Here is a 21,961-nt window from a genome sequence, read left to right on the forward strand (position 1 = left end):
TGCTTGAATCTTTGAGTTGTGTCTAATATACCAAATTGAGAGGGTAATGGGATTTCTACAGATGGACAGCTTTGGAGCAGAGGGGACAGATGGTTGAAAGACATTAGGTTTAAATGGTGCAATCCACAGAGGGAAACGGGAAAGGGGTGACAGCAGCAAATGTGTAGAGAGGTGCTGTGTAGTTTGCATACTTAAAGACTTATTCAGCTGTGTATGTAAACTGGGAAATGAGGAGGGAAATGAAACTGTCTTCATAAGCATGGGAAGGACATTAAAGGGGCTTTTCCGTGGGGAGTTCCAAGAGGATCTCCAGTCTCAAGGAAATCTCTTGAAGAGTAACTTAAAGTCATCAAGTGGTCCTTTGTGGCAACAAAGTACAGCAACATAAAGAAAAAAGGGCACAATTATTGTTATTAGGGTCAGACATTACAACACACACTAGAGCCTTTATCTCCACTGCTGCCTCTCCTCAGCTTGAGAACCTGCAATTCTTTGTAATGATGGCTTACCTTGTTTTAAAATTAGCATTGTTGTTGGGGGCGTTACTGGGAGTTGTGAGTAGACATGAAACCAGAAAAGTAAAATAGCTGTTTAGTTATTTCTGGTGATTTTAATTCTGTGGCCTGATATGAAGAATTCTGTATACGTGTCTGCTGCCTGGGCAAGGCCTTTCCTGATGCAGCTGCAGTTAGTCACATCGACACATTAGAGGAGTGGTTCTTAAACAGTGGGTGACTCCCACAGGTGGAGTATAGGGGTGGGGTGGGGACAATGACGACAAAGGGTTTTATTAAGAATTTGCTTAAAGTTAATTTGCTTAAAGTTACCTGGTTTGATTTATATGTATGTGTAGGGCTGGGCGATATATCGAGTTTTTAAAAAATATCGATATATTTTTATACGAGATATAAGGTGTGACAATATCCTTTATATCGATATAGTCTACGTTATAATTATACTTGTGGAGCCGCAAGTTTGCCTCTCTTTCGTCCACTTTTGTCTTTACGCAACGTTACTCGGCCTCGCCCCTCCTTCACTGAACACAGCTCCCCCTCCTCCCCCATCGCTTCACCTGCAGGAAGCGACAAGATGTTAACGGAGATTTGCCGTGTCCGAGTTACTGCACTTCGCCCCGTGCGTGGGACTGGACGCCGTCAACGTGTTAGCTAGCTAACCACGCTAACGAGCTAACCACGCTAACGCCATGCAGCCCAGAGGCGCTGCACAGCCTAAAATCCTTGCATTTTCTCAAAAGTTGACAGCGCGCCTTATGTATGAATTCTGTTTGTGCTTGATGGCCGCGAACCGATTTTTATGTGGAACACGGCGCTCAGCAATCTGTCAAAAAAAATGTTTTAGTATGACGTTGGTAAGCTACGGTGCTGCACCGCTTGATGGATTGTCAGAGCATTACGGCTACCGAGGAGCCTTCGTGGAGTGATACGTACTGTGCTTCAACGTAATATTACCTTACTGTGTATAAGGACTATAAATGGCACCTGTTAAGAGACGTGGTTACGAAGAGGATTTCAAACTCAATGCTGTCAGTCACACAGTAGAAGTTAGGAACAGAGCAGCTGTGAAATCTGTCTTTGTTATTATGCTCAGCGTCTTTTAGTTTACATTTTGACTGCACAATTGTGAGCTTTTTGTTATGCACAAAAACAACATTGTTTTCTTTTATTTATGGAGCATTATTATTTAATAAATGCTCATAATTTATTTTTGAGTAAATCTTATGTACATCTATGCTCTATGTTAATAGAAATGCCTGTGTGACATCTGGGACACAGCTTGGACTAAGAACTCTCTTTTTGTTCTTACTTTATGGCTTTAAAAAAAAAAATATCGAGATATGAATTTTGGGTCATATCGCCCAGCCCTATGTATGTGTATATATGATACGATCATTATAGTAATATGACCATGATGTCAATGCCACGACATCCCCGCATGATATCTATGAAACCTATCTAATTCACAGCTTCAGGCCTTCCCTAGCTATCTTATCTTACGCTATCAGACGCACATTTTCTCTTCCTCCTATACTCATGAAGAATGTAATATTTATAATATTTGAATTCTCTTTCTCGGCTTATTGCATACCTCCATCATCTGTAACTTTGTCGTTAGCAGTGTGATACCATCCTCTGTTTTGTGCCTTTTAAAAATGCTCTCTTCTAAATGCTTGCTTTGTCAGTTTGAGTTACTCTGAGGATTTACTGGAGCCTTAAGAGCAAAGTATGGGTTTATTCTGTGCTTGTAAACGGCCCGTTTGCTCAGTATCTGTGAGGCGCAAGGAGTATGTTAATAATTCAGTGCTGTGCCATGTAGCTCTGAGCTGGGTAATGAACATGGGGAGAAATCTCCCAGGCATTTTGCTTTGATGTGGGCTGTGTTTTGAACACTAGGTGACACAGTGCAGGGACAGAAGAAAGTGGCAGTCTGGGACAAAAGTCAAGAGTGGATATATTAGGGTCCACAATTATACTGCAGCAGAGCATATTATCAACAGCCAAAGATATGAAAGTACAAATAGCATCTCTTTGTCTTTGTCCTCTGAGAAGGAATACTTTATTTCTTCTTTGAAGTGTTGATCAGGCACAACTCGAACAGTGAGCTGCTTTCACACCCAATTGATGGCTACGTACTAAATATCTATGTACTGGTTACGTGCTGGAGCTGAAACTAGAGGAGCAAGTTTTACATAAACACAAATGAGCACTTTTCACACATGCACTATACCCCCTTAAACGTTTTGATGAAAGTGCATGTGAAAAGAAAGTGTTAGAGGCAGCCAGATCAGACTTTGCCAGCACCCTGGAACAAAGTGCACGTGTATGCTTGTGCACAGGTGAGAATTTACAGCAGTATCTCTTCACGAGCTTTTTGAAAGTGAGTCGCTCAGATTTACATAATTGTAACAGTTGTAACTTTACAGATTTGTTATAATCTTAAAAATTATCTCCACATCAAATAAATATATATATATATATATATATATATATATATATATATATATATATATATATAAATAAATGGGCTGCTTGATTATGGCAAAAATGATAATCACGATTATTTTCACTGAAATTGAGATCTCGATTATTTGACGATATTTATTTAACCCTTTAAGACCTACTATAGAACCAAGTCCGCCAGAGCTTATATTATATTTTTACATGCTGTAGTGCCATTTGTGGGAGCATTTCAAGTTGCTATATAACTGCTATAGCCCATATTTTAATAATATGTATTAGAGCAGGGCGATATGGCCAAAAATATTTATCACGATATATATTTGAAAATTTGCGATAACGATATAACTGACGATATAATTGATGCGAGACAAAATACAACTCCACAACATTACTAGCGCAAAAAGACAACCTATCATTTATTTTCACTTAAACAAGAAGCTGGTTTTTATGTACATTAAAGCTTTATAAAAATGTAACAGTGCAAATGCAAATTCCTTGCTGAAAGTTTAACCAAAAGGCATTTCCAGTAGAAATGGGCTGACATATCCTGAGCATAACCATGTATAATATCCACTGAAGTTAAAAAGAGGTGCTTTGCAACATTAAACTGCAGTGTGCAGTACGTATTTTTCGGACCGTAAGCTGCACGGGATTATAAGGCACATTAAGCGAAACAAAGCAGTCAGATAAATCAAACTTTATTAAACTCATTCTTCTTGCTTCCTCCACTTCTGTACCATTGATTCATTAATGTTGAATTCTCTGGCAGCGGCTCTATTCCCATGTTGTTGCAGTATATTAATGACTAACCTCGTATTGTGGATGGATTATCTCAGTTGTTCTCCTGACTGAAGATTGGTCCTTTTACAGCATCCTGCCATGCGATTGCATTTGTCTCTAACCATGAAGAACCTTCACGTTAACTTTTATAAGTGGAAAAGTGTTAGTGTTTGTCCTCCAGCTTCACTGTTTATGTTATGCTAACATAGCTGTGTCGCTAGCGATCACGTAGCACATAATTATATACCAGCTAGCCCAACTTCAGTAACCCTACAAACGTCACTGCTGTTTAGTTTCCTGTCTTCATTTATGTTGGAAGTGATAGCAGAGCTGTACGTTTGATTTTTTTTTTCAGAAATCTCTCAGTCAGAACATGCTATATCATGCTTAGGTAACTAGCGAAACTAGCGAGCTAACTTCCGCTAGCTTCCTGCTAGCTTCTAACTCCGTTAAATGTAATACATTTTGTTTTCATGGATGCCTGGAAGTTAAACTTCATAGTTACACCTGGTAAAGCAGCAATGCTGATCGTTTTATTAAAGATGAAAGAATTTAGACAGTTTTTAACTCTTAGTGATGCTGCAGTGTTCGTTTGACCTGAAGTATACGGAGTTTAGGACCCAGATTACTCCCAGATTTAAGGGCATCTTAGTCCGACGGCCGCTTGCATGTTCTGCAAAAAAAATGTGCTTTGTCGTGTATCTGACGGACAAACACCAAACCAGTTCCACATCACTGAAGTTGCACCATTTTTACAAACCAATTCTGGTTCATCTGTTTCACTCAACAATCGGCCATGTGCGTATGAAAACAAAGGCACTGCGCATGCGTGTTTTACTCATATTCTATCGCGATATTTCATTTTCCTATCGTAGCCTAACATTATACCGGTATTACTGTGAACGGTATAATATGGCCCAGCCCTAATATGTATGCATTAAGTCCATAGTAACTACATAATCACTATGTAGTTAATACATAGTAATTATATATATATATATATATATATATATATATATATATATATATATATATATATATATATATATATATATATATATATATATATATATATATATATAAAAATAAATAAATAAATAAATAAATATATTTTTTTCCATTGACGTGGCGTGTGTATGTCACTTCAGGCACACAAGGCACCACATAGTCACAGTTTATAAGTCCCTATTGAAGACCTGAACTTTCAATAAGTAACTTTTACTAAATGTGGATCTATAATGCCTCACTACACATAGAAGTAGTTTTCATAATCAGAGTTACTAGCGAAACATAGAGCCTCCATGGTATGAAAAGTCTGCTACAATGCAGTTTCTGCCAGGAAACTTTTTCAGTTCAGCTCATTTATATAGGACCAAATTTTTATACTAAAAGGTAAAGACCCTACAATCAAACAATCAATCCCCTGTGAGCAAGGACTTTATGATAGTTGGAAGGAAAAGCTCCCTTTTTAAAAGGAAGAAATCTCCAGAAGAACCAGGCTCTTGGAGGGGCAGGGGCAGGTGAACAGGAGACTAGACTAAGGGAGAGACAAGACACAAATATAATGACATGCTGCAATGGTATATCCTCCTGAGAACCAGCCTTTTCATTTGTGGCCTGTGCAATGGACATTTTTGGATGTTTTTTGGTCTATATATTTTGACTTATTTGAGCTACCTTAATAAGTCTTGTTGTGCTAAATAGAGAACATCCTTTCCATTGATATCTCATGCGTTTGGGTGGCCTCTTTTAGCTCCAAAGAGGAAGGAAATCAAAACGTTCAATCGGAAGAATCTCTTTTCCTCAGTTCTCAGGAGGATATAAATGTATGATGAATGAAAAGAGGTGAGTGGAATAGTAGTGCTTAGTGCGTCACATGAAATCCTGCAGGCTGTGTCTGTAGCAGCATAATTAAGGGATAGTTCAGGGTCACCTAAATGAGCATCAACTATAGTCTTTATCAAAGAGGAATCCAAACTGGGAGCTGTTTCCTGAGGTGAAGGGCCTGAAGGCTCTGCCACCCATTCTACTTTTAGAAACCACAAGTAAGCCTGAAGTATGAGAGTGAAGTGCTCTGTTAGGGTAATATGATATTATAAGAACTTTAGGATATATTAACCCTGTCAACACTGGGGAAATGGGGAAAGATGGTAATTAGTAGACATACGTGGATGGCTGTCATTTGACCAGATAAAATGGTTTTAGTGTTGTGTATAGTTATTATTTTTTTTAAATATTTGTTTTTCATTTGAAAAATATGGGGAAAATATTCATGGCAGCATGCTAATAATAAACATTAGCTTACTTGGCTGTTGAACCTTTTTGTTTCTATTGTGTCTAAACCTCCCACTATGCTTGAGCCTGTTATGGGAGTCAACTAAAGTTAGGCAGGCTGCTGGGGCTGGAATATACAGCCTAAACCCAGTAATGGATTATACAGCACTTGTATTGTCAAATTTCACTCATACCACACATTGATTTGGGTACTGCGGCTTGTTCTGGCAATATTGTGGGTCTGCTGTCGGACTGACAGAATGCCGTCACTTTGACAGATTGATAAAGCCACCGATGTTCCTATGTCTTCATACGTTTAAAAGGGACAAAAGTGATTTGAGCCGTCTAGCCTTTTCTTTTGTAATTTCCCATCACAAAATGCCTTCAGGCTGTGGGTCATTTTGTTCAGTCCTTTTCCATCTCACCTTAACACAATTGCATCTCTTCACTGCCTCCCACAACCCATTTCCTCTCAAATGCCCACCGGTCCTTCTCTGAGACTGCAGCAGAGGTGCAGCACAAAACCTGTTTGAAAGGCCTCTTTGCTGTTGGCATGGAAACGTCTGCCTTTGTGAATGGAGGCTTCCCTTACATGCCTGGTCAGAGGTCTCCCGATGTCTCATGGTCCAAGAGGACCTGGCCAGACCTCTGTGCCACATCACCAAGCCTGTGTTGAAGTCATGAAGTCAGGCACTTCTGCTCACGTAGTTTGTGTCTGTTCCTTGTTCACATTGTGTTACTGCAAGTCTCGACTTGACTTACATGAACTAGAGTGCTCTCAATCATGTCCTGCTGTAGTAACTGAAAACTAAAATTTAGAGAACTTTACAATAAAATTTGGGAGGGAGTAGTTTGTGCAAAGTCCTGGATTTGTTTGAACTAGTTTCACAGCACTTCACTTTGGAACGGGTTCAGAAATCTGGCTAAACTTCTGTGATTAGTGGCTCTCTGCTAATATTTATAAAATGTAGCGTGAAAAGAATATTTTATCTTCCTGCTCAGAGACTGAAGTTCATTGGTTAGAGCTATTGGTTAATTAATTGAGCATCTATCCCTCAGCAAAATGAGCATTTTACACATTACTGAAATAGGATAATATCCTGAGCATCACAGCTGGGTTTTTGTTTTTAAATACATAATACAGTATTTTAAAGATTAATTGGTCATACTGAGTGATTTGTTTGTGGAACAGTTTGGCAGGCTTCCCTGTAGGTTAATGACCTATTAGTTAAAAGGTAGATATACTGACCTTTTTATTACAATTGTTTTGACGTTCTAGACAAAAATGAAATGTTTCAGACATTGAGCATCCTCATATTGCCGTAGGCCTACAACTGTTGAATAGCTACTGTTTCATAATAAGCTGGCATTTCATCAGCCCAAAAAGAGGTCAGAATGAATAAACTCAACAAAGGAATGCAGGTTGTGTCTAAATTAGTCCATGATTAGATGTCATGAAAGAAAATCAACAGGTCTCTATTCCCTGTGGACCACAACAGAGAAGCCTTGACCTAATTATTCATTTTCTTTTTCCTAACAAAAGAGCTGAGTTTATTGCAGAATCCTGCGCTTGTCTTTTGCTGCTGTCTTCACTTGGCACAGACCTCACATCTTGCAGTTTCCCACATTGGCTGAGAACAGTAAATCTTAGTTTCGCCATAAATGTGGTGTTTATTGTTGGCGTTTCTATATGATGTGGGTTCTACATGACACCAACACAACATAACAATCTGCGGTTTTAAGTTATTTTGTGTGTGTGATTTCAATACATTTAATCAAAGTCGTTTCTTTTTCCATGGCAGTGTGTGACACAGAAATTTCCTTAAAACTCTGCAGTGAAATTCAGAGTTATGCAGATTACAGCTCTCTGGCCCACATTTTTCTCCTCATGGATGAATTATTTACTGTTTATCAAAAAAGTAGGTGTGGAGTGTGTAGCTGCTTAAGCTCTGGTCACACTTACTGTAGCTCTGTAATACTTTAACAGTGTGAATTTTTTCTTCTTCTATACACATATTTTAAGAATACATATTGTAACATTGCCCAAGGTTCACATCTCATGATGGTCGTGAGTGGCATTGTCGTTGCAGCTGTTAGTGTTCAAGCTCTTGTATGTGTTTGCGTTGAATGTGAAGTAAGGCTGTTTTTCTGTTCTACTAAATATTTAATTTACTTTCAGTATTTGGTACGAGTGGTTACATTTATTTTACTTTGATGCAAGTTTGAGGCACTCTAGGAATGTGTTGCATTGTCATGGTAGGATATCCTCCCTCAGACTTGACCTGGGTTGCTTTCCACCAGGGACGCAGGCAGCTGGCAGCTCAGTTAAAGTGCCTTTAAGTCTATTAGAGAGGATAATCCTTGAGGGAGAGTTTCGGTGAACAGAGGGAACAGGCAGAACAGTCAGTCGATTCACTTTCCTTGCCATCCAGCTCGTCCCATGTACTTCCCCTCTCCAACCTCGCAGCCAATCGTTCAACACATGGCCACCAAATGCTTTCTTCATTACTCGCCAAAGGAAACACGGCTGCCCCAAACAGGACCTTGAAAAAGGAGAGGAAAAATAATCATGTGAATTTCCTTTGCTCTGCTTCAGAAATAACAGTGTAAATAGTCTCTGAGGTGCATGTAGTACATCACAAGTTAAACTGTTTGTGCATCTGATGTTTTCTGTACCTCACTTTGTTGGTTTCTATACCCCCCCTTCCAGCCTCCTGCCTTCCACCTTCACTGTCCCTGGCGCAGTCGGTGGTTCAGCAACACTTCAAAGGAGGAAGGTCTGTGGCGCTGCAGATAACACATTGTACCCCCTGCCCCTCAAGCACAGGCAAGCTTTTCCAGAGCTACTACGCAGTCCATTGACTGACAGATTTTCTTTTCTTTAGAAAACTGTTGTTTTTTACTTCTTTACTGACTTTTATGTTTTTTGTCCTCCTCTCCAGTATGAATGATTTAAATTTTTAACTGTTGTGCAGAGCATAAGGTTTAAATGCCCACTTCTATTTGAAATGCATTGTTGGCTTGAAACATATTCATGCAGTGATGAAACTTTAAAAGGAGAAGATATGTTGTTAATATAGAGGAGTTGTAGTCAAATATATTCCTGTAAATGCGCTAGACTATTGACGGTATTTGGCCAATTTTTATTTTTATATATATATAGATATAGATAGAGAGATAGATATAGAGATAATTTTTTTTTTTCCCCCTCATTTTTGTTCTGGGGAGGGGAAAGGAGTTTTTTTTTTTTCCTTTTCTTTTTTTCTCCTTTTTTTTCTCAGTTCATCAGTGTCACCGAATAAACAAAAATTAAACTGGAGTTAACAGGGACATAATGGCTTTCATTATCTCAGCACCCCTGAGTTGGACCCACTAGGGTCGCCAGTGAATGTGCATGAGACATGTTGGCATGTGTTGTTCTACTAGATTAGGGAGTACAATAAGAAAAACTAGGTATCCATGGTGGTAGCAGTTGTCTGTTTCCAAGAGACTGTAATCCTGGCCGTATTAGCCGATAGGTAAATGGCAGGTGAATATCTGGTCATATGTGCACTTAGGGCTGCTCGATTATGGCAAAAATGATAATCACGATTATTTTCACTGAAATTGAGATCACGATTATTTGACGATATTTATTTAACCCTTTAAGATCTACCATAGAACCAAGTCCGCCAGAGCTTATATTATTTTTTTTTTACATGCTGTAGTGCCATTTTTGGGAGCATTTCAAGTTGCTATACATCAATACAACTGTTATAGCCTATATTTTAAAAATGTGTATGTATTAAGTCCATAGTAACTACATTAATTGCAAAAAAGTGCAATAAACTACAAAAAAATTGAAAATCGTTTTGGTTTTGTTTACATATATTTCTACTTGGAGAAATTTAAGAGGTTTATCCCTCAAAACTTTAAATACAAAAAAGTTGCAAAAAATAGTTTCCCACCACAGGAAATTTATTTTGAGTGTCTTCATAGTTTTATTTTTGGAGATACAGCAATTTTTATATACACTGCAGGAAAAACAAAAAAAACAATCCTATGATGCAAATTTGCAAAGAATGTGCATGTGCATCAAAATAAACTATTTCCAGCAGTGCAATTCGAGTTCTAAGGCCTACAAGTAAAAAACTACATTTTCCACGAAAATGACGTCACTTGCCATAGTTCGTGTTGACGTCTTTTTCAATGTGGGAAGTGTTAGGAACAGCTGATCAGATCGGCAAAGCCTGTTTCTGGAATATTATGTTTTTGTTCCTGCAAGCGCTTTTTATGCACTTTTTGCAAAGCTATATGTGGAAGGAAACCGTGACCGAGGACAAGCTGATGGCATAAGATGTAAGTACAACTCCTCTGGTTTCATATGGAGAAAAATTTATTGTGCTAGCTTAGCGGTTCAGGTTCTACAGGGATTTAAAAATAGTTACACAAAACGAGCATGCTGCTCTGACCGGCTTTAAAGGGTTAACAATAACAATGTATTGAATAATATAAAATAGTGTGCAAATACTGATAACAGTGCAAATGTTTGCAATATAAGAAATAAATGAAAAATGTAAACATCTATGTTTAGTGAACTTTGCAGTGTTGCTCTGTGGTGCAGCTACTACACCGTAGCAAAGTTTACACACTGTGTCTACTTGATCCACGTCTGACTCCGCGAACCCATAATGTTTCCACACCACTGAAGGTTTTTTTTTTTTACCTCTCTTTTCAACCAACGGCAGTCACTCTCCTCTCCAAATAACTTCTGCTTAGCTTTCTGAGCTTCCTTCGGGTCCTCTTAAGTATTCGAAATGCAGAGCAGTGCGCTTGATTTGCCACACGGAGCAGCGCGAGAGTAAAGCATGAGGGAGGGGCTAATAATCGGCTCAGTCATTTTTAATGATCGTTGAAAGCCCAGATCGTAATCGTGATTAAAATTCGATTAATTGAGCAGCCCTATGTGCACTTATGTAATGGGGTTCGTAAGTGTAACATGGTTTTGAATACTTTGAGAGAGAGATTGTTTTGCTGTTGACACCTGTATTTAAATAATGTATTTTGTTCACCCTTGGCCCACAGTCAAGTTTTTTTTTTTTTTCCCTGAGAAAGAAACTGACAAATCCAACCAAATCTTTTTATACTGAAACATGATCACTGTATTATAAGCCACCCTACGAAACTATTTTAGCATTCCTTTATGGCTTTGAGTAGTTTTCAGTATCTGTTCATCTCCAGGTCATTTTCTTATCCATTTATTGCAAATATAGGAAAAAAGTAAATATGTGGACTAGCGTTTCCAAAAGCCCAGTCTTTACATGTTTTCTTTGTTTGAAAGCTATTCGTTAATAATGAAATGGCCTCACAAAATTATCACAGCTGTATTTCTCATTAATTGACCTGTCAATTAACTACTTGTTGCAACAGTTCAACGTATGATTCAGTGGTTGACATTTGTTTTTGTCTTTCCCTTTTCTCTGATACATATATATATATTTTTTTCCCCCCTGATTTTTATTTTTATTTTTTATTTTTACATTTTTGTCTCTTTTGGGCTGAGCTGTGTAAATGCTATATAATAGTTTTAAAATTAGCTACAGGGGTTAAAGTAAAGGTATACTTTAGTGGGGACTGGAAGTTCGTCTACCTGAAAATAGTGGTTTGCATAATCATCCTGAGCATCTGTGGTGTTGAATTTATTTATATAGTAGGAGGAGTTTATATTTATGTAAATATTCTTTGTGTTCTATTTATATAAATACTTTGGGCTCCACCAGCAGCATCACTGACAGATGCACACGGGCTTCCAGCTAATCACCTGTTACAGGTAGAGTACAAAAGCCAGCTAGTTGCTTTCAGTACTTGCGGGTGTACCGCTTAACGTCAATTAATTAGATTGTAGCTGTTTAAATTAAACTCCCATCTCATCTTTCCTTAAAGTGATTGCTAGTCAAGCTCACAGTTAAAATAGGTGAGGAGTGAGGGATGGTGTTTTAGACACTTCACTTCATTTAACTACTGCGGCATCCCGTTCTACATATTTATTAGGGGTGCAACGATACTCGTATCGATATTGAACCGTTCGATACAGTGCTTTCGGTTCGGTACGCATATGTATCGAACAATACAAAATTTTAAATTTATTTTATCAACTTTTCTTCCGACGATGCTTTCTGTGTTGAACGCTCAGTGGATCTGCGCTCGACAGTGCAGCCTAGGCGGAGTAGTCGAACGCAGATTCACTGAGCGCAGGGCAAGCTAGCGACACAGAAGTTAAGCTCTCCTTGCAACATGGCAAATTGAACCTCCCCCACCCTCATTCAGATCTGGCGTTTGGAACTATTTTGGTTTTCATGTGACGTATGACCCTGAAGGTAAGCGCGTCATGGACTAAAGTAAAACAGTATGTTGGATGTGCCACGCAATGCTCAGTTACATGGGTGGGAACTAGTGTGTTAGCGCAGTTAGCCGTTAACGTGTTGGCCGTCCAGCCCCATGCACGGGGCGATCCGCGGTAGCTCGTTAACGGAGATTTGCCGTGTTGTGGCGTTAACGTCATTTCAACGAGATTTACGCTGACACACAACGAATATGACTGCACATCATCCTAGTGCAAAGACAAGTGGAAGCAGACAAAAACAACAAGCACGCATGCTACAAACTTTAGCCGAGTCATTTAGACAGCTGTTAGCACATGATTCTCCTTATGCTGCTGAGAATATAGCCCAGAAGAAGCGTATAGTATAGCTTTTATTTTGGAAAGAGCCATTTCTCTGTGATAAACTCTTTTCCAAAGATGAGTGATTTCTCCATCAGATTTATTTTTTTTATTACTTTGTTGTTTCAGCAACATTAAATTTAAACACTGTACTTTTGAGTTAAAATATATATTTATAATTTTAATAAATGACAAATTAAAAAGGCATGAACATTTTTTTTTTGTATCGAAAAAAAATATCGAACCGTGACACCAAAGTATTGAACCGAACCGTGAATTTTGTGTATCGTTGCACCCCTAATATATAAAGCGCCGCACATATAAGAATATGGTTGACCACTCAGTGTTAGTGTATGCTAATACTTAGTCATGGCATCTGTTGGCCTATCAATGTTTCCATGGTAGCGGCACAGTGCTGTTCAGGTTTCTCATGATTTCCTCTGGGATGAAACACCTCTCACTCCAAGAACATCTCTGTCAGCTTGTTGATTGCTCTGATACACATGGCCTTTGCAGATACAAGACTGTTATACAAGCATGCATTTATGTAATCAGGAGCCAGATGAAATCCTACCAAGTATATGAAAAGCATGTAACATTATGGCACTGGTGGGGAGAAGGATGGAGAGAGGAATACATTTAAATTCTAGTCTAACCTCTAATGAGATCTACTGTAAATTAAAGGTTGTATCTGCATTCACAGCAAAAGGGGCAGGTGGTGCAGGGAAATAGCAGCAGCTTCTGCTGCTGTTGTGACATTTTACTCTGGCATATGTTTTTTGGTTCCATGAAAATTGATCATCCTCTAAATTCATCCTTTAAATTATACGATGATAACCACAGGAATAACTTGATAACCTGCCAGTTCTCTCACTGACATTTACATGCTTGCTGTTTGTAAGTTTAAATGATTGCTCATTATTTTTAGCTATTGGAAGCTCATTTACACTTAAGTATTTACAATACAGCTGAAGCTGAACTATCATTTTAGGTCAATGTAACACTGTGCTGTGGATCAAAATTGACCAAAATTCACTTAAGAAAAAAAAAAGTGGTCTTTTCCAAGTTTTACCTAGGATCATTTCTTTTCTGTCTAGTTTGTTGGTGGATGACTTTTATCTACAGGGTAACAGGTGGGTCCAGTATCCAAAAATTACTCAAGAGTAGCATTACTTTAAAATATTTTTACTCAAGTAAAAGTGAAAAGTAGTCGTCCAAAAAGTTACTTAAGTAGGAGTAAAAAAGTAGTTGGTGAAAAGACTACTCAAGTAGCGAGTAACTATTTGTAATGTCTGATTTATTTTTTAAATAAATGCTATTAGACAAACAAATGAATAAATATGCACTGTAGTATTTTCAAAAAGGCAAGTTTATTTATATAGCACAATTCAACAACAATGTGGTTCAAAGTGCTGTACAGAGACACTAAAAAATAAAAACAAATAAAAAGCATGATTTAAAATGAAAGAAAAAAAGAAAGGAACAGTAGATAAAATCAATAGTTCTGAGAGTTTGTTCCAGATATATGGAGCATAAAAGCTGAATGCATCTTCTCCATGTCTGGTTCTGACTCTGGGAACTGATAAAAAACCGGATCCAGGTGACCTGAGGGATCTGGAAGGTTCATACTGGGTCAGGAGGTCACTGATGTATTTTGGTCCTAAACCATTCAGAGCTTTATAGACCAAAAAGAACATATGTAAAAAAATTAAGGCACAACAATTCTAATTTCCAGATTAAGTTTTTCCACAACAAAGCTTTTTTAACCAATACATACAGTAAATAATATAAATATATGAACAGTGCAAACCATTTCCAGTGACAAGATATACTGTATACTTATATTCACTTTTACTCTAAATGGTACAGCAGCCTCAGAAAACATTAGAACGACACAACTTCAACATATGTGTATATACAAGGCAGCTCACTTTCACCATAAATTGTGTGGTTGTGCATCTTTTTCTGTATATTTAGCAAAAACGTGCCATTTCTTCACTCAGTAAAATGATGGTTACGCTTCAGCAGCAGTTTGCTCTAAAGGTTCTTGCTGTGAAGCTGTAACTGTTTAGCAGTGAACGAGGAGTCCTGCCTGACTAAAGAGTCCTTCACAAGCTCTAGATGCAGCAAGAACTGTATTGATTTTGATTGACAGCTTCTTGATGTGAGGAAAGCTATGCAATAGATCCACACCTCCAGCAATTGGACATGAATGGTAGCTCTCCAGCTCCAATGCTTCTGGCTTTCCTGACCCCATGGATCTAAAGAAGTCATCTTGATCAGATAGCTGGCCTCATCCAGCTCTGTGCCTAGTTGGCGTCTGATGAAGTTCAGACCTGTGGAAAGATGTATGGTTTTCAAAAGAATTAAGTCTGGGCATCATAGTGCTGTATAGACTCCCAAGCTGCAGATGTTTGGCATGAAAATTTGATCACACTGGAGATGTTTTTACTAACTCTTATTGGAAAAACAATCTTATCATTCATATCCCACGCAAACAGTTTGCAATGAATTCCAGATTAAGTTTAAAATAAGAACGTATATTCTTATTTCTATTGCACATACGTTCTATTGCAGTGCTAGCCAATAGGTCCTCCTCGCACTGTTTGGCTGTTACTCCGGGGAAAGACGAGAAAGACGGTGATGAAAGCTGTGACTGGGGCTGCAATGTAGCCACTAATCTCTGCATGGCTGTCCTGAGAACGCAAACAGCTCAGTCTGCATGGCTGCCAAAAGATGAAACCCTGTCCCTTCCAACCACAAGGGAGGGGAGACGGATGAAGCTAGCCTCCTAACGCAGGATGTTTAAACTAAACAAGCTGCTGTTTCACATAATAAACCCTGTCAACTGCAGTATTGCCTTCCGATTTAACAGTTAAAGCAGTAGAGATGAGCTGTCTTTACATGTGCATGGAACTCTAGCTTCATTAACCAGGCTAGCTGTTAGCTTATAGCTCACGCTAGCTAACCAGCAAGAGGTTAAAAGGACAGCCAAAGCTGCGGACACAACACCCACAAACTTGTCTCACTACAATGTAGTGCCGAAAATATGATGTGATTCTAGTTTAATCAAACTGGGGGCAGGAGGAAAACCGCTCCAATCCTCGACGCCCAGTGTCCTGAAACTATTAACCGCGTCTTCACCGCAACACACCAGAATAAAATCATTAGGTCATTAGCAAGACTCTGTAGTACTTGACTGCATGCTGAGGTGGCAGTTTAGCCATTTAATTCATGTTGGACTATGGACATATCAAAAAGTTGACCCTCAAGGAATTGAGCTTGACATAGCTGCTGTAACATAGACTGACATCCACCTAACCACAGCTAAAAAGAAATTCAGAGTAAACTTACCGCAACATATTTTCCTCAGTACAGGGTGAATACTGATGTAATGCACCTTGGAATGACACAAGCTGTATTCCATTCACTTTTGTGATTTTTATTTTTTATTTTTTCTCCCCACAGCTGATGGGGTATTGGCACCACCCCTCCTAGCAGGCTGGCAGGCAGCGTGGACAAGTTTCTGAATACGATAACTCAGTAAAGAGGTGACGTAGTATTTTTAAATTGATAACAAGAGTATATCTATTAAAAATCTTAGATGTGTTCAAATTTCAGCAATCTGTATCTTGAGGTCAGAAGTCAAGTTTTTGCAAAATGACCAAATGCGATGACTGAAGAAGAAAGTCACCTAGGATTCTCAAATTTATACCATACGTGTGTCTACTAGGAGGCTGAGTGGTAGCACTGGCGACAGCCAATATTTTTTAATGTTGAACTGGAGGATGAAAATGGTGTTTCCTCCTATAATGGTAATCTAGCAAATTTAGTTAGGGAATTGTGTCTTATTCATGTTTGAATATGCTCTTGATACTCAATGGAAAGGTTGTAGCATTGCATATGTTCTCTCTCTCTTGGTTTATGGTTGTGTCCATGAGTATTTGCGGTGAAGAACTAAGTAAGAGTAGCCCACAGACCAGTTGTACCACATGCTCTGGGCACTGTGTGTTTCTGAGCTATTAGTGAAACTTGGAGAAAAGTGAAGTCAAACGGGAAACTGACACTCTTCACCTTCAAAGTAGTTGGTGTTTGCAGACAAATCGGCATCTTCCATGTAAACTGTCAACCAAAGCAAATGCAAGGTGGTTTGTGGTGCAGCACCCTTTTTGTGATTTCATCCATTGACTGAAAGAAACAACCAGCAACTGCTCACCAACCAGTTACAGAACATGATCCCCACTGGTTGCCATATGATTGCTGACCAGTCTCTAGGTCTGTGTGACTGGAACCAGCATTCCTGAGTGAATCAGCAACTTCTCTGCTGCCTGCCAGATTTAGACGCACAGCTCCCGGTTGGTTTTGTCCAGTGTGCTCTGTGCCATCTTAAAAGTGGCATTTGTACACTGACTTTAATTGTTCAAATTACAAATGAAGCTATTGCACTCATCCTAATGCATGTTTTTATTTAATTTTATACTTGAGTAAACATTTCTTCTTGACAGCATGGAGTGCTTTTAGTGCTTTAACTGTTACAGAAAGATCTATGGCCACTTTCCGGCCAATTTCTCTGCAGCACTGGCAAGATACTAAACTGTAATTCCAAAATCGAGGTTCATACAGACTCATCTATCTTTGTTATAGCATTAATCAGCTCTGCATCAACTGTCAGGTCAGACATACGTGATCTTACCCACTCATTAGTTCTGCTTTTTCCAGCATCTGCTCTGAATGGGGTTTCTTTGTGTGGGGCAAACTACAGACAATTAGAGTTATAAGCCAAGTCATGATTGGGATGTTCAGGTCTCAGCTACTTGGTGTAGAGAGCTCCTAGAGTTGAAGGAAAAAAACTATTGCTGTTGGAGGTGGGGTCAGATAGGAAATGAGGCTGCATTCCAGCCATGATTTATGAACTGTCTTTATTCTCTTTGTACTAGTGGCTACTTTGCAGCTGCTCCAGATGCTGTCACTGACTTCAGTAGAGCTGTATCCATCTCAGCTTACATGTTCAAAGCCAGTCATATGTTGCCACATAACCAAAGCCAATGTGGTTTGAGGAAGTAAATGTGGCAAAGTTAAAGATCCTCCCGTAGGTTTGACTTTTTTCCTTTTTATTTTAACCTCCTTCCTTTTTGCTTTTCACTAAGACATCATCTGTGGCTTTCATTCACTAAATAAATATCCCAAATGAAGCTCTGGTGTAGACCACAAAGCTTGGAACTGAAACTAAATGCAGAACAACTACACAATGATTCACGTCTTAAGCCTGGACCAGTATGACTAGATTAGACCCGTTTTATTAATAATCTCTGTGCGTCTGTAGCACGCTGCTGTGTGAGAACATGTTAATCACACTAGGCTCAAAGTTCACAACAGGAATTAAAGACTTTCCTTCAACACCTGTCAGTGCACTGAAGACTTTGTACAGTATCAGTAAATGAAATCGATTGGAGTGGAAGGAGTTGCATTAAGTTTGCAGTATGAAGTTGGATTTGCCAGTAGTTACATGCAGGTAATGGTGGTTGATTTCTGTAAGTTATATTAAGATTTTAAAGGTGGAGCAGTGATTGTTCATTAAATTTCCTTGCTTGGTCTCAACAGTGTTTCATAATGAAGTCAAGAGTTCAGACTGTCATAAGTGCCCATCCTGACAAACTAAGCCTCCTTTTTTCCCACTTTGGCTGTTTTTAATCTACTTTTTTTTGGGTTTTTTGTTTTTGTTCCCAAAATCTGATGTGGCATAAATTTACGAAGATTATCCAAAAGTAAGGAAGGCTGTTCTGAAGAGTCCTCTAATGCAGTTATCTAAATTTGTGTAAGAACGCGGAGCTGCTGTGGTTGTAACGTTTCCTAATTTGTAACATAACATTGTAATATGAAGGAGTTGTGGAGTTCATAAACATGTAAGAGAGACTGACGATGTGACGTTTCCTTTAAATTTATATCATACAAATTGAAGTACTTGGAACATGATTTCTTATATTTTCAGTGAGGACATTTTCCTTTTTATTTATTTATTTTTTGAAGTATTTCAGAGGTTTTGGTCAATTTAAGACTGTTGCATAACTCGTGCGTCTGTCTCAAACTTTGACCAGAGTTAGTCAGAGTGAATGAAGGCCAGGAAACACAGCAGTTGCATTCTTACATGTGAGCTCATATTCTTTGGCATCTAGATGCGTATGACAGCCTTGAAGTTGCAGGCACCCATGACCTCTGTGTTCAATTGACTCTGAGAAACTTTCAGAATGTTTCCTAGAAAGCTCTGGACTGACTCCCTTTTAAATGGAGTCAAAGGTTAACTTAATTTGTTTCTGAATACAAGAGTTTGCTAACATGCAACCTGTATCGTGGGCTACACAGAAGTAGCAGACCTTTGTGCAAATTGTTACTCACCCTCACTCTTGTCAATAGTAGACTAACTGTTGTCTGATCACCTTACATTATTTAATGGGTATTTGTTTTGAAGTTCAGATCATGACTGCGCCTTTGACGGAGCATTCAAACTTTGTTGGCTCACAAATAAAATTACAAGTGTGGTTTTCTCAACTGTACCCTAAACAATATTTGATTATTTGTTTGTGTGCATGTATGGGTGATGCCTTTGAACACAGACCTAGAGACTGTCTAGGGAAGTCCATTTCCCAGCTGGTTGCTGGGAAATTTCTGTTGCCCACAGTTTGCATGGAAGCGACTGACCTGTCTGCAAACACGAAAATAAGTTGCACCTTTTAAACCTTGAAGGTGAATGTTCTGTGTTTCCAGTTTGAGTTGCACTTCCATGTTTTACTACAGCTCAATGAGCAGTTGACATATGTTTATTCACAAGTTGGGGTCTCCCATGCAACCTATGGGCGACTGAGACCATCGCAAAGGGATTTCTAGAGTAAGACCCTCTTTACCAGAAGTTCCTGACTGTCACAAAGTGGATAAATGGTTGCAAATGCTGCTCTGCTTAAAAACAGAAGTGCATTGTCTGCAATAAACTTTCATCATTCATAAATTAGCACTTTAAACAAAGAATAGTCGTACAGTCAGATATTCATACTTTGCTTTGTAATGTGCAACAAACATGAGAGGGAGAGAGCACATGTCATTATCTCCTCTCTCCTTTAGCATTCCTCACAAAATCCACTTTCCTGAAGGAGAAATCACTTTTTGTGTAAAATTGATATTTATAGGAATTTTGTTGCTCAAAACCTCTCATATCTGAACAGGTCCAACAGTAGCTGTCTGTGACATGATTACACGGTGAATGATTTCCTTCTGTGCAACTTCGATGCTGCACGTCATTACAGATAAAGGCTGTGAGATTCCTGAATCGTGAAGCTGGTCTCTCTGCAACCTTTCTGTCTCACAGTTATCAAGTGTCAAACAGCTGGAAACCCTCTCTTGGCAGCTGTTCATTTCCCACAACTCAGTGTCAATATCTCGTTTTATTTACATGAACTATCATTTTCGCTCTCAGCCTGGGAGTGTGCTGGGGAGTGTAGCAGGAACAATTTCTCAGATTGAAACGCCTCTCTTGTTTCGTTTTGGCTTGTTAAACAAATTAAATTAAATTTTGATAGCTGACACATTCATCCTGTTGCCCAACCCTCTCCCCATGTCATACTTTGACTCATGGTGTAATGTCTTGAGTACTTGGGTTGCAAGAATACTTGCTGACTTAAGTTTTGACCATGTGATTACTTGCTATCCTCAAACCTGTGCCTAGAGCTAAGCTCCCCTACCCTATATACTTTATGAACACTTATTATGGTGCAGTGTTATTTCTGGGGCAGTATGAAATATTAAAGTTAAAGTCTGTCTTTTTAGGACCCGTGATATTGCCATAGCAGGTCCTAAGCGGAAGGAAAAAGTCAGTTACCATTCATCAAAGAGGCTGACCAACTTGTCTGGGCAGTAGGCGTTTAAGCTGCCTCCTTTAAAAGTTGTCTGAAGGATCAGTTACCTCTTTGTTTTATTTCATCAGATTAATTTAGTCAGGTAATGACTAACCTTTTACTCACTCTTTAACCTAAAACTAAATCTATTCTTCTTTTCTTAATGTACAACTACAGTGACTGTAGTACTCTGATTACTGCAAAGCTGCAGGTGACCTACAGTCAGTATTGTGGCTGAGCTCATCTTGTGTGCACACAGATGGAAGGCTGAAGCAACAGCTGTTGCTGCTACTTTGCTAACATGTGCCATGTAGAGATTGTGTCGGTAATGCTGGTTCTCAGATGTTGGCCAAAGGAAACACCCAACCACAGGCTTCAAACCAAGATGCAGTTTCCCCCCAAAATATTTTTAGCTTCTTTTTGAAATGAGGGGGGAAAAAACATGCCATGTAATTGTAGCATCAATACATCTATGATTTCCTGAAGACATTTTTAATTTCAGTTCAGCTTTAAAGTAACATGTTTTTGTGGGAGCTGCCAGAAGCTCTGTTCACTTCCCATCGGACGAGACGGGAGGAACTGACGCATCTATGATGGTGACTCACCGGTACATGCTGATGCAGGTGTTGTATGTTGTGCCAGGTGGTTGAATTGTTCTTTGGCAAACCTTGTTGAAGAGTTGTCGTGCTTTGTCTGGGGTTTGCAGGAGAAATTGAAATCCCATCATTCTTACCTCACTACTCTTGTTTTCTCCTCTCATATTCCAGACAGCCCCGTAGCTTGTGAACTCTGTAATCCCTCAGATTGCTGTACTGACTGCTCACTCTTTGTCCACAGAAAGAATCAGCTCTTGGAGTCAGATTTGGAGGGGTAGAAGACCAGTTGTGGCCTAAACTAAGAGACACAGAGAGAACTGTAAGTAAATGCTGCTTTTTTATTTTTTATTTTTTTTGTTTGTTTGTTTTTTTTTTTTTTGGGGGGGGGGACAAGAAGTAAGTGTGTGTGTGTGTGTGTGTGTGTGTGTGTGTGTGTTCTAGTAAATCTGAATCTTGATATGCAATTATTTTTTTGTATCAACATATAGAAACACACATTACTGCAGATGTGTAACAAAGGAGAAACAAAACAAATTACTGTTACAGAAATATATGTAATGCTGAATTATGGCGTGTGCCGCGTGTTACAGCATTGACAAACTGAACAACATAAACAAGCACATTATGAAATCTGCTGTGCCTATGGTCGGCTCTCTGCTTATGTATAGACCATTTTGCAGTTTCTTATTTTCAGAAATGCTGCAAATCACATCCACAAACATTATAAATGGGCTCAAGTTTATGCTGTTT

General features: G+C 38.9%; 1 protein-coding gene across 7 annotated transcripts in view; it reads left to right on the forward strand.

Annotated features, from left to right (window-relative positions):
• Window positions 1-21,961, forward strand: part of fbxw7 (F-box and WD repeat domain containing 7) — a 138,190-nt gene that overhangs the window by 6,739 nt on the left and 109,490 nt on the right. Inside the window, exons 2-4 of one of the 7 annotated variants that reach the window (XM_085276536.1) lie at window positions 8,743-8,859; window positions 16,201-16,283; window positions 21,453-21,530. The gene's annotated coding sequence lies outside the window, so the exon portion shown is untranslated. Of the gene's footprint in view, window positions 1-8,364; window positions 8,604-8,742; window positions 8,860-16,200; window positions 16,284-21,452; window positions 21,531-21,961 lie in introns of those variants that run through there. The other 6 variants (XM_085276539.1, XM_085276535.1, XM_085276534.1 and 3 more) reach the window with 6 other exon arrangements.

Source organism: Mchenga conophoros, linkage group LG6 (assembly GCF_057382185.1).
Source record: "Mchenga conophoros isolate Kocher_MC1m ecotype Shallow Benthic linkage group LG6, M_conophoros_male_GT1.1, whole genome shotgun sequence".
NCBI lineage: Eukaryota > Metazoa > Chordata > Actinopteri > Cichliformes > Cichlidae > Mchenga > Mchenga conophoros.